This window comes from Gracilinanus agilis, chromosome 2, assembly GCF_016433145.1.
Source record: "Gracilinanus agilis isolate LMUSP501 chromosome 2, AgileGrace, whole genome shotgun sequence".
Classification (NCBI taxonomy): domain Eukaryota; kingdom Metazoa; phylum Chordata; class Mammalia; order Didelphimorphia; family Didelphidae; genus Gracilinanus; species Gracilinanus agilis.
The window spans coordinates 108,210,334-108,222,060 of NC_058131.1; positions in this window are offsets into that span (position 1 = coordinate 108,210,334).

Here is an 11,727-nt window from a genome sequence, read left to right on the forward strand (position 1 = left end):
CTCTCTCCTCTCTCTCTCCTCTCTCTCTCCTCTCCTCTCCTCTCTCTCTCTCTCTCTCTCTCTCTCTCTCTCTCTCTCTCTCTCTCTCTCTGTCTTGGTCTCTGTCTGTCTGTCTGTCTGTCTCTCCCTCCCCCCCCCCCTCAGACATAGACAAATTTGCAATGAGTTGATAGCATGAATAGAAGTCTTGTGACAAGAATGAAAACATCAAGGTTACATTTAAGGGGAGTTAGAAGATATTCCTTGGGGAAATATAGGTTGGGGCCTCATTTAAAAAAGCTTTTAAATCTCTACCTATATTAATTAGAATAATTTGGACTTGTAAACATGGATCTGAGCAGTTTGGAAGTAAAGAGATGGGTTGTTAGTGCTCTGGTGTAGGAAACTCATTCTCTCAAACCTGAGTTACTATTATAGTAGAGGCAATATATGTAGAGAAAAGTGGAAACTTCAAGACTTTTTGAAGGGAAAACATGGTGATAGATTGAATATAAATGTAGGGGGCAGCTGGTTGGCTCAGTGGATTGAGAGCCAGGCCTAGAGATGGGAGGTACTTGGTTCAAATCTGGTCTCAGACTCTTCCTAGTAGTGTGTCCCTGAGCAAGTCACTTAATCCCCATTGCCTATCCCTTACCACTATATTGACTCTAAGGTGGAAAGTAAGGGTTAAAAAAAGTATATAAATGTAATACAGTCAACTTTGGACCCATTACTTGAGGGCTATCCCTGTTGCAGTTTACTTTCACCATAGAGTTCTCTAGGACCCTAAGGGCACAGGCAAATCTCTACTATTGTATTTAGCTCCTACTGGTTGTGTTCCCCCATTTTAGGGTCTCTGACCATCATCCTAATCCTATTTTTTTCCATTTAGCATCAGGTTAGCATTTTTCCGCATTTTTTAAAAATGTAAGTTAAACATAGAAACAATTTTGACAGTGGTTTCTTGACATTTAAAACTTCAGATTTTCTCCCTCCTTAACATTCCCTCCTCCCTGAGGCAGTGAAGAGTCTGATATAGGCTATAATTGTATTTTCATGTAATACATATTTCTATTTGCTCATGTCTTGATAGAAGGCACATATCCCACATATAATAGAAATCTCCTGAAGGATATATAGTTGAAGATGATCTGCACTCAGATTCCAATAGATGTTTCTTTGGCTATGGATAGCATTTTCTTCATGAGTCCCTTGTAGTTATCTTGGAGACTTGCTTTGTTGATAATGGTTTAGCCCTTCACAGCTAATCACTATACAATATTTCTGTTATTATATTCATTGTTCTCCTGGTTCTGCTCATTTCACTCTGCATTAGATCATCTAAGTCTTTCCAGGTTTTCCTGAACTCATTCTGGTCATCATTCCTTATGCTACAACAGTATTTCACTAAACCAAATACCACAAATTATTCATTGATTCCCCAAGTGATGTATAACCCCTGAGTTTCCAGTTATTCAACACTACTAAAAGAGTTGCTAACAATATTTTGGCATGGGTAAGTCCTTTTCCCTTACTTTGATCTCTTTGGGATATAGACCCACTAATGGTATTGCTGGGTCAAAGGGGTATGCATAGTTTTGTGGACCTTTGAGCCTTGTTCTATATTGTTCTCCAGAATGGTTGATGTTCACAGTTCCACCAATAGTATATTAATGTCCCAATTTTCCCCCATCCACTTCAACAATTTTTGGTCATTGTAGCCAATCTGGAAAGTGTGAGGTGGTATCTCAGATTTGTTTAAATTTGCATTTCTTTAATCAATAGTGATTTAGAGCATTTTTTGAATATTCTGGTGATATTTTAATCTCTTCCTCTGAGCACAGCCTATTTCTAACCTTTGACAATTTCTCAAGTGGGGAATGACTTATATTAACATCCATTTGACTTAGTTCTCTATATATTAAGAAATGAAGCTTTTGTTATAGGTATTTGCTATAATCCACCCCCCCCCAGACTTCTTTCCCTTCTAATATTGGTTGCATTGGCCTAATTTGTGCAAAACCCTTTTAATTTAATGTAACAAAAATATCTATTTCACTTGTTGCAATGGTTTCTATTTCTTGATTGGTCATAAATTCTTCCTTTTCCTTGTCTGAGAGGTAAACATTTCCATGCTTCTCTAATTTTTTTATGGTATCACTCTTTATTTCTAGGTCAAGTTTCCATTTTGAATTTATCTTGGTATCTAGTGTGAAATATTAATCTATGCCTAATTTATACCATACTGATTTTCCATATTCTCAGAAGTTATTGTCAAATAGTGAGTTCTTTTTCCAAAAGTTTGGATTTTGGGTTTGTTCACTAAGTTGCTATGGACATTAACTACCATGTGTTGTTTACCTAATTTATTCCACTCTATTTCTAATCTAGTACCAGATTGTTTTGATGATTACTGCTTTAGAATATAATTTGATATCTGGTACAGCCAGGCCTCCTCCTTCATATTTTTTTCCTTAATTCCCTTGATATTCATGAACTTTTGTCCTTCCAGATGGACATTATTGTTATTTTTCTTTACTTCTATGAAATAATTTTTGAATAGTTTAATTGATATGGCACTGAATAGGTAAATTAACTTAAAGTAGGTTTGTCATTTTCATTATATTGCTTTGGCCTATCCACTAGCAATCAATATTTTTTTTTCAGTTGTTTAGGTCTGACTTTATTTGTGTGGTGTTCTGTAATTGTGTTCACATAGTTTCTGAGTTTGTTTTGGTAGATATACTCCCAAATAATTTATATTGTTTAGAATTATTATGAATTGAATTTCCTTTTCTATATTCTGCTATTGAATTTTGTTAGTAGTAAATAGAAATGCTGCTGATTTATTTGGGTTTATTTTGTATCCTGCAACTTTGCTGACATTATCAGTGATTTCTATTAGTTTTTTGGTTGATTCATCATCTCATTTGCAAAGAGTGATAAAGTTTCTTCATTGCTTATTATAATTCCTTTAAGTTCTTTTTCTGATCTTATTGCTATATCACACATTTTGACTATCATATTGAATCATGATTTTTGCAAGGGCATCATTGCTTTAACTTTGATCTTACTGAGAAGGGTTTTAGTTTGTCCCTTTTACAGATAATGCTTGCTAATGGTTTTAGATAGGTGTCATTTATCACTTTAAGGGAGGTTCCCTTTATTCCACTGTATATCTTTTTTAATAAGGAATGGGTATTGTACCCATTGTACAGGGGCAGCTGGGTGGCTCAGTGGATTGAGAGCCAGGCCTAGAGACTGGAGGTCCTAGGTTCAAGTCCGGCCTCGGACACTTCTAGCTGTGTGACCTTGGGCAAGTCACTTGACCCCTATTGCCCACCCTTACCACTCCTGGGCCAAGGACGGTCCCTAGCCCAGATGAAAAAGGAGGAGGGTTGGGCTTGGGGCTAGCAACCCCACCCTGTAAAAACTACATCTGCTAAAGAAACTGCAACCTAAAGTAGGGGCACCTGGGCTAGCTCAGTGGATTGAGAGCCAGGCCTAGAGACGAAAGGTCCTAGGTTCAAGTCCGGGCTCAGACACTTCCCAGCTGGGTGCCCCTGAGCGACTGTGTGACCCATTGCCTACTGGTTGTGTCCCTATACTCCTAGAATGGAGTCCCAGGATAAAAAAAAGTTGTATTTTTCAAGTATTTAGGTTTCAGATATTTCTTTGGAATCAAGTAGGAAATTTCCAGAAGAAAATTGGTGAGATGTCCTATAATGATGAGAAAAATAGCTCTGGTGCTTTATGAGGAGGTATTTACCAATGATATAGTTTTGGGAAACATCCAAATCAAGTGGGAATTGAAGTCACATGATCTGAAGAGTATTGTTATCATGGATTAAATGGCCTCTGAAGTTCATGTTTGAGAATCAAATTATGTATTATTAGAAGTCCATAATACTGCACTAGCCACTGGGGAGATAAAAAATAAATAATTAATATTATTTTTAATTTCTCAAATAACAAGAATTTTAGCTTAGTTTCCTCCCACTTCTATTATCCATTTTTTACAAAATTAAAGACAAAGCTCTAAATATATATCTATACAATTTGACTAGATAAATTCTCATATTAACCATATTCAAAAATATAATCTTCATTCTAAGTTCATCATCTATCTTTCAAGTAGTGACTAGCATATTTCATATTTATTTTTTGAAGCCATGGTTTGTCATAACATTGATCAGAGTTCTAAGATTTTTTAAGCTTTTTTATCTATAATGTTATTATAAATATCCTAATTCTATTGATTTTTTTCAAAATTAGTTTAAAAAATTTTTTCTGGTTTCCACTGAAACCATCCATTTTGTTATTTTTTACCTAGTCATTATATGGCATGCACATTTTAGTTATTTGGAGATGAGGTTTGTATAATTGGCATTAATTCTCTTTATAAATAGAAATAAATACCAATCTATTAAACATAAGGTGTTCTAGGAGAAAGAGTATGAGCAGCAGAAGAGATTTAGCGAGGATTCATGTATAAGGTGATGCTGAAGCTGTGTTTTGAAAGAAGAGAGATTCTGTGAGGTAGAGATTAGGAGGATGTGACTTCTAGCTATGGGAGGTGAACAATGTTAAATCAGGAGAATAGGAAAATGTTCTGCTGTGTGTAAGAAATAGAAAGAAGGAAATTTTGTTTATTCATAAAATGTGGAAAGGAAGAAAATATATAAGGAGGGTAGAAAAATAGATTGAAGCTATTTTGACAAAGGCTTTAAAAATCTAATGGAGTTTATGTTGTACCTTAGATGCAAGAGGGAACCACTGGCATCAAATATATCATGAGGTGATGTGGCAGCAATGGGTAGGATTTTTCTTAGTGTGTTATCCTTGATATAGACAGACAAATAAGGTGGCTATTGTAATTTAGTTGAGAGATGATGAAAGTCTGAAATAAGGTAACTGTGTGAGTTGAGAGAAGGAATATTTGAGAGATGTAGAAGAAGTAGAAATAGCATGAATTGGGCAATGATTGGATATATGAGATGAAGGATAGTGAGGATTCCATATTAAGGTCAAAGTTATGAACCAGTTATTTTATGTGTAACCTACTAAATACCAAGATATTTTTCATAAAATCTATCTTTCTCTCACATTACACACTTCAAAAATTTAGTTTTTGAAGTCAAGTTAAGGGATTTAACATTTATCCTTATTAGATTTGAGCTTATTAAATTTGGCCCAGCATTCTAACCCAACTAAGAACATTTGGAATCCTAATTTTGTCACATGTTATTTTTTCTAGCTTTCCTAGCTTTATATCATCTGTGAACTTGGTCAGCATGCCAACCTTGTCTCTCCAAATGAAGCTATCTGGCCCTCAAATGCCAGACATTCAACTAATTGATGGCCCCATATTTAAATAAAAAACACAAACCTGGCAAGGATAGCTAACAAATGGATGACAGAGCCAGCATTCCAAAGCATTTTAACATATTAATGTATTAGGCTTAATCAAATAAAGATTAAATTGAGATAAAAACTTACACTTTGATTTAACAAATTAATTGTTAATGGAAAATGCATAGTTAGAAAGTAGTTTACTGGAGAAAAGTTTCTTCTTAAAGCTAAATATGTCAGAATAATATGATGGCCAAAAAATCAAATTTGTTCTAAAGCTATTTTGAGAGAAGCATAGCTTAGAGATGAATGGGGAGATGATAGTTCCTGTGTACTCTGCCCCTATCAGACCTAATCTAGAGTATTGTGTTCTGAGTTGGGCATCATGGTTTTAATAATGGACATTGATAAGACAGAGAAGAGGATAATCACAATGCTGAAGGGCCTTGAAACCATGTCATATAAGGAATAGCTGAAAGAACTGGGCATATTTAGCCTGGAGAAGAGAAGAGTAAGGGAGACATGACATCTGTCTTCAAATATTTGAAAGATTGTCAAACAGAGGAAAGATAAGACTTTTTTTTCTGCTATGCCTTATAGGACAGATAAAAGAACAATGGATAGAAATTACAAAGAGAGAAATTTAAGCTTGATATAAGGAAAAACTTCCTAATAATTAGAGCTATCCTAAAGTGAAATGGGCTACCTCAAGAAGGAAAAGGTTCGTCTCTCCTTGGAGATTTTCAAGCAGAGATTAGACAATAGCATTTTGTTTTATACTTAGATTGTTTTTGTATATGGTTTGAATTGCTGGCAAGAAGTTTAATGGGCAAGTTCCCTGGAATTCTTTTAATCCTTTCTGGCCCATCAGTCCTGACACCTCTTTTACTTCCTTGGCATAGCTTTAGAGAACATAGGACCATTTGATCATGAGATTTCTGAATTCAGAAAATTATTTCACTTACTGTAAATGGACCATTCCACAGACTTTTATGTAAAGGGATGCATTTGTCCCTGGATATAAGGAAAGGAGTGGGGGCAGATACATGGGAACTGGACACAGACTGAAGAAGAAAGGTGATATGTAACCAGTGGACATACTGGTGGCCTTTTTCTTCTGTGCTGGAAGTCTCAAGTCAACCCCCAGCCATATGGGCAGTATCTTTTCCTCTGCTTTCACTTGAAGAGTTTTTTTTTAAGGTTTTTGGTTTTGGTGGGAGGATGGGAGGCCATAGAGAGCACACCAAAAGGAGCAGAAGAAAGAAAGAGAGAGACAGACAGAGACAGAGAGACAGACAAAGATACAAAGAGACAGAAACAGAGACAGAGGGATAGAGTCAGAGAGACAGAGAGAGAGCACAATACTCTACCATAACAGTAAAGGTCACATAGGTGAATTTTTGGAATGAGGATTTCTTTCAAAAATTTTTACACAGAGTTGCATTTCTTTCATGTGAATGTATGTAAAGCAAGGACTGTCTCTAGTGCTATCCTGGATATATTCCAAAGAGCAGTCAATCACTAATTTTTGAATCAATGAATTACTCATGAATAAATAGTACAATATCTTATTGTACTAAGGAACATAACAATATCAATATTTTCTTACAGTGTGACAGGAAGTCAGAAGTTAGAACTAAAGTAATGGGAAATTTATTTTGTTATAATTATAGTAATAGGCATAAGAAATATATTCTGTGTTTTCGTCCATGTAGATTATATGTGTTGTAATGGTGGGTTAATCCTCACAACAGTATACACATAGAACTGACTAGATATGACTCACAGAGAGGTAAGAATATCCCTAAAAATCTCCTTTCTCTAACCGTCTCCAAGGGACATGTATATTTTTGCTAGGGGGAGAACAGGAAGTTGGTGCCAAAGGCTGGTCACTATCCTCTCCTCACAGAGACCATACAGTATTAGAATCATATCTATCTTCTATGTCAAACATTGTTAGTCTAGGAAAAATAAATTTTAGGCAAGCTGAACTTCTGATTGCTATCTCTTGACAGGAAATAAATCCCAAACTCTGTATCTGCAGCATGACTTCTTTCCCACAAAATACCATTTGGTTAGTTATTGTCCTTCATATCCAAAAAGGACCAAAATAACATCACTATGATAGGGTCAGTGCACAATGTATCTGACTCAGTGATCAATGAGTTGTCTGATAAATAGTCTTTTAAGCAAATATGCATTTTTCATTCTGAAAATATACAGTAGAGTTTGAATTCTTGGTAGTTCAACTGAAAAATGGGCCTCAGTGTCTGGTATGTTATCTTGACAGATGATGTTTAGAATCTTCCTAAGACAATTCAAATGGAAATGATTCAGTGTCTTGGCATGATGCTGGTATAATGTCCAGATTTCCAGGAATATAATAATAAGGTGAGCACAAAATACTGCTTCCACAATAAACACATACAACAAATGGCAAATAAACCTATTTACCCAAGCTGATAGGAAACTCAAACAAGGAAGATGGAGAATATATACCAGACAATGCATAAAGTAAATCAGTTTTCCCATTGGGAGCAAAAAAATCTCAGCACAACTAAAGGGAAAGAATCCCATATCTCTCCTAATATGAAAATGATAAATGTTGAAAGGTTAATGGGAAAATTTGGACACTAATTACATGGTTGGTGGAATTGCAATCTGATCCAACAATTCTGGAGAGCAATTTGAGAATGTTCAAAGGACAGTAAGACTCTGTTCAAAGGAAAAAAACCCTTTGATACATCAATACCATTCACTAGGGCTATCCCAAACAAATAAAAAAGGGGTAAAGGACCTTTTTGAACAAAAATATTTATTGTAGCTCTTTTTGTAGTAGCAAAGATTGGAAATTGGTGGGTTGTCCATCAATTGAGGAATGATTGAACAAGTATATGATTGTGTTGGAATACTATTAAGAAATTACAAGCAGGGTGATTTTAGAAAAATCTGGAAAGGCTTACATGAACTGATGCAAAGCGAAATGAACAAAACCAGAAAAACATTGTACACAGGGACAGCAATATTTTTTCAAGAATAACTGTGAATGATTACCTAGTTATTCTCATTAGTACAATGTGATTCAAGACAATCTCAGACTTGTGATAAAAAAATATCATCTGCCCTCCAAGAAAGAACTGGAGTCTGAGTACTGAAACATCCTATATTTCAATTTTTACCTACTTCTTTTTAATTTCAGATCGCTTCCACAAAAGACTAATATAAAAAATATTTTACATGATTGCACATGTAGAATCTATGTCAGATTGCTTACCAATTTAGGGAGAGGGAAGGGAAAAAGGAAATAAGGGAGATATATGGGGAAAGAGGGAGATAATTTGAAACTGAAAACTTAAAATAAGAGTGTTAAAATTATTTTTATATGTAATTGGGAAAATTTGTTAAAAAGGAGCTCCAGATCTCACTCAAGAGATAATTTCCCAAAATCTCTAAGGTAATACTCTGATAATAGGGACATGAACAAAATACCACCTGCTCTACATAATGACTTTTTCCCAGAGTCTTTGTACCTATTGTGTAATTAGGATTTGCTTCCCAGAACTCTAAATCCCAGCTACCCATGTTCCCTCTCATATTATGTGCTAATATAGGGAGGGATATAAGTTTTGCGTAGGTCCACCCTTCTCTCTCTTTTCCCTTGATCCTTGGCTGGGAAAGCAGGCTTTATGTCAGGCAGGAGAATCTACACATGTGGGTTTACTTTTTGTAAGATAATTAGGTTTGAACTTCTATTTCTTTTGTTATATTTCTTTCTACTTCATGTGATTATTAATGAACAGTTAACTGAGATTAAGAGTTACAGAAGAAATCTAAGTTATTGCTCAACCCTGGGAGAGACTGGGAATAGACCATAGTAATTTCACCCTCTTCCTTGAAATCTTTCCTTTTAATCCCTGAATACCTTGTTCCTGAATAAACCCATGATGAGTTATTTAAGACAGAGTTTGGAATAGTGATTTCTAGGAGGGAGGCAGCATCTTGTGGGTAGCAAGTAGAAGGAGCACAACACTCCATATTGGAAGGCGTCTGGTTTGGAGTAAGGGGAGGTTTCTGCTCGAATTACCCAGCTTTTGGCAATTGAAGGGGACCATTTGGGTCTCATTCAACTCACAAAATCTCCCTCTATCCTCTCAACCTTGGCACATCCATTTCGGGGAACCTCTTCACATGTTATACCCCAAGTGTCTCTCTAGTAAGGAGGGGCGGTGTGAGTAGCTTTGACCCATATCCATCTAGTCAAAGGAGGTTACCAGAGCTCACCCCTTCTATCTATTACCACCCTTCTTATAATTGTCTTTATTTGTACCCTCCCCATATGACTGGACTGGAGAAAATACCATTTTAGAAGTCTATAAACAACTTAGACAAACCCTTTTCTGTAGCAAGACCATAGGTCCTTATGAATGCTGGGTTTGCCACCAGGTCCATTGAGATCACATGTTGCCTTAACCTTTTGTTCCTTTTTGCCTTTGTTAATTACCACATAGATAATGATGGATGAACACCATCAAGCTAGTTACAACCTGTATACAACTTTTGGAGAATTTAATGAGCTGAAAATCTCAATTGATTTTAATGTTTATTTTAATTTTAATAAGTGATTTTCAGATATCTAATAGCACCACTACCTCTGACTGATCATTTGCCTACCTTTGAGTTGTGTGTATCAAGAGGTAAGGGTCCATTTAGCGCAGTGCAATAGCACTGTGTGAAGTGCAATAGCATTATTGTATTCCCCACCTCCGCATTTATAAAAATGTAATGGATGAGACTTCAAAAGTGATTTTTACTGGTATAGTCCTCGCCTCCACATTGCAATGGATGAGACATATAAAGACATGTCTTTATAGCTGTTACAGTCTCATACCAGAGGAGGGAGGTTTTCCAAGGGGCTTGGTTACCCTATGATGGGTTATAATCTCATCCAGGAGGTGGGAAGGTTTTTTTAGGAGGCTTTGTAACCCCTAGATGGTTTGTGGAGGCAGCATTTCCCACAGAGCCCAAGATTTAAATAAAAATCCAATAACTACAAGTATTATGTTTATAAAGTTTATTAATAATCACTTGAAGTGGAAAGAAATAAAACTAAAACAAATAGAAGTTCAAACCTAATTATCTAACAAATTTTATCTACATGTGTAGATTCTCCTGCCTGGCACAAAGTCTGCTTTCCCAGACACAATCGGGGAAAAGAGAGAGGGGGGCAGAGCTACATAAAACCTATATCCTCCCTAAATTAGCACTTAATGTGAGAGGGAACATGGGAAACTGGGATTTAGAGTTCTGGGGAACAAATCCTAATTACACACTATCATGAGCCTGAAGAGAGTTTCAAGTCATTGTATCTTTTTTTTCCAAGCTGGAAGCCAGAAGATTCTTCTTCCCTCCCTATTGCTAACTCTACCCCTTATGTAATCATGGAACATTAATAATCAATCTCCACCAATGAACAGAGTCCAGTACAAATGGACTTTGGGACAGATAACATATAATCCTTTGAAGTTTATAAAATAATGCATATATATTCATGTGCCTCTACTCATATTTATATTTATATCTAGGGAAAATGGATAGAACAGTGGGTGCAAGACTGGGCTTGGAATCAGGAGGACTCATCTGAGTTCAAATCTGATTTCAGACACTACCTATGTAATTTGGGGCAAGTCATGTAACCCTCTTTGCCTTGTTCCCTCATTTGTAAAATGTGCTGAAGAAGGAAATTGTAAACCACTTCAGTTTTTTTCTAAGAAGATCCTGAATGGGATCATAAAGAGATGGAGATGTCTGAAACAACTGAACAATAACAACATATTTAAATCAATATCATCTATATCTATATATTACTTTTTTTTGGTCCTCACAATAACCTAGTGAGATAGATGATAACATATCCATTTTAAAGATGAGGCTACAGAGACTGAAAATGGTTAAATGACTTGCCCAGCATCAGCTACAAATAAATGTCTGTGGCAGAATTCAAATTCTGATCTTTCTGACTCCAAATCCTGTGCTTTCTCCAGTATTTTATCTATCATTGACTGCATCTAATAGAAAAAAAAAACCTGTCAGCCACTTTCAAGAATGAGTATAAATTTTCCAAGTAAATTGATTTTCCCTACTAGAGCAGGAATGTAAAAAGCTAATAACATCACATTTTTTTTTTCACTAGGGTTTTTCTGCCTTTGCTAACTAGATAAAAAAACAAATACTTGCTGTGACAAGTGTCCTCTAAAATTTTATCTTTAAGTCAAAATCACTTTTGTATAAATGCTCAAAGGAAAGGAACTCTTCTCTTCATGTACCCTGCCCTCAAGGCAAGCTGACCTATTTTCTATCACCCAAATTATATATATATATATATATATATATATATAT